The sequence below is a fragment of the Cynara cardunculus genome, unplaced genomic scaffold, assembly GCF_001531365.2.
Source record: "Cynara cardunculus var. scolymus isolate 2C unplaced genomic scaffold, CcrdV1 Un_Scaffold_2543, whole genome shotgun sequence".
In the NCBI taxonomy this organism is placed as follows: domain Eukaryota; kingdom Viridiplantae; phylum Streptophyta; class Magnoliopsida; order Asterales; family Asteraceae; genus Cynara; species Cynara cardunculus.
Genome location: NW_020201128.1, coordinates 49,418 through 52,041, shown reverse-complemented (window position 1 = coordinate 52,041; position 2,624 = coordinate 49,418).

The window sequence follows — 2,624 nt, the reverse complement described above, 5'->3', positions numbered from 1 at the left end:
ATAATCTCTTGAAATTGATAAGGAGACATAACATGGATGAGTGTGGAAGCAAGTAACAAATAGATAACACATGTCTAGAAAATAGCAAGTTAAGTAGCCCCATAAACTCGCAGTGCTTTTCGATATTCAAAAATCGAGCCAAATTAGGCTCTACGTCCATATATGTCTAAACATCGTCCAACGGTCACTCTGGAAGGACCAAGTGAGCTTATTTAACACCTGTAATATGTACCCAAAGTTTCCTAAAGATCCGACAACAAAAACTTAACCAAACATAATTAAACTCATTTTAGGCACTATAATTCACAGCTCAAAATCAACTTTTTATCCGTTTTTAGACGCAATTATAACCAACCTAGAAGCCTTATTTCTAAAAACTGTCTAAAGGACAGGTTTAGATCTACATATAAGCTTTCTAAAATGTCCAGAATCGTAGCAATCCGAGCTACGGTTAAGAAGTTATTGCACATTCAAAACATCTCGGATAGATTCGGTGCTGTCAAATTCACCAACTAAATAGACTAAAATCCATATTTTGGATTCAATCTTTATTCCAACAATCAAAATACCATCTAACCATGTTTATATTATTGATTACAAGATCAATACTCAAGAAATTTCACCAAAATAGCCATTAATGAAGAAAATCAAAGTTCAACCTATGTTCTTCATTTTCGAAAGCTCCAATTCATCACTCAAGCATTATAACAACTTAGTTAGGCTGTAACCAATCTAAATACAACATATTACTAATATAACTCAGATTAGGTTTCATTGATTTCATCTCTAACTAGCTTCAAATCATGAAATTAACCAATGAAATAACTATACCTTAATTGGAGGATGAATTTGGCATAAAACTCAAGCAAAAACCYCTTGAAACAACCTTGATTCACCCCTAWRAAGCCAAAATCGCCCYTGGTAGTAAATATAGGAGATGAAACTATGTTTTGGGTGAAAAAGAAGGTAAACATCATGTATATTCGACTTTTACGAGTTGGGGCTGAGTTGACTCGGCTGAAAACTCGGTTTGACCACTAATCACTAAAAATCGCATAACTTTTCGCTTAGACCTCCGTTTTTGACGTGGTTTTCGCTCATGCGTTCGTAAAGAGATAATCTACAATTTACAATAGAAATATTTCAAAAAAATATCTTCCAATAAAAGTCAGTTTTTATGTACCTGTAACGTAGATATTGATGCTTTTGACCCGTTTCTTTCCAATTGTTTTGCCCCGGGCCTCGTACGATGATTCCGACTATTTCATATATAGTTTATTGCATTTGGGTTTGCTTCCAAATTTTATGTTTTGATCACATAAACACGTATAAAGGGGATAATTGCAATGTATTTGCAAAAGTGTATGTTACAATTACCTCCTCCTTTTGAGGATTTTGTCCTCGGAATCTTCTTTTCTCGAATAGCTCGGGTTATTTGGCAAGCATCTGTTCTTTGTTCTCCCACGTGCAATTCAGACCACGATGATGCTTCCATTTCACCAATACAAAATCGATTGTCTTGTTTCGAAGATTTGTCATTCTTTCGTTTAGAATTTCTTCTGGTTCTTTGATATATCTCAGTCGTTCGTCAATCTTCACCTCAGCTAAGGGAATTGTTTCATCATACTTACCCAAACACTTTCGAAGATATCCAGCATAAAATACATCGTGAATACCAGACAGCTCTTCTGGAAGTTCAAGTCGATATGCTTGTTTGCCAATACGTTCAATGATTTTGAATGGTCCAACAAAACGTGGACTAAGCTTACCTTGCTTAACAAATCATAGAATACCCTTCCAAGGGGAAACTTTCAACATAACCATGTTGCCCACGGTGAATTCAATTGGTCGTCGACGATTATCGGCGTACGACTTTTGTCTGTCCTGAGCGGCTTTCATCCTTTCCCGAATAACTTGAATCTTATCATGCGTAATTCGAATCATTTCGGGTCCAACAAGCACTTTCTCACCCGTCTCAAGCCAATACAGGGGAGTTCGACATTTACGACCATATGAAGCCTCAAAAGGCGCCATACCGATAGTCGACTGATAGCTCTTGTTGTATGAAAATTCAACCAATGCTAGATGCATATCCCAGCTACCACCAAACTCAAGGATACACGCACGCAACATATCTTCTAACGTATGTATCGTGCGCTCGGACTGGCCATCAGTTTGGGGATGATAGGCTGTGCTCAATGCCACGCGTGTCCCTAGTTCTCGTTGTAAACTGGCCCAAAATTTTGAAGTAAATCGAGAATCTCGATCAGAAATTACCTTCAGAGGAACACCATGTCGTGCAATAATCTCGTCGATATAAATTTGTGCCCATTTATCCATAGAATACGACTCTCGAACAGGCAGAAAGTAAGCACTTTTGGTTAACGGTCCACGACAACCCAGATGCTATCATGCTGACGAGACGTCTTCAGTAGCTTTGTAACCAAATCCATTGTAAGTTTCTCCCATTTCCACACCGGTATATCGAGAGGTTGAAGGCTACCATAAGGTTTTTGGTGTTCAACTTTAACCTGCGAACATGTAACACATTGTTCCACATATCGGCCGATATCATGCTTCATTCCCGGCCACCAATATTCAGATCTCAAATTGTAATACATCTT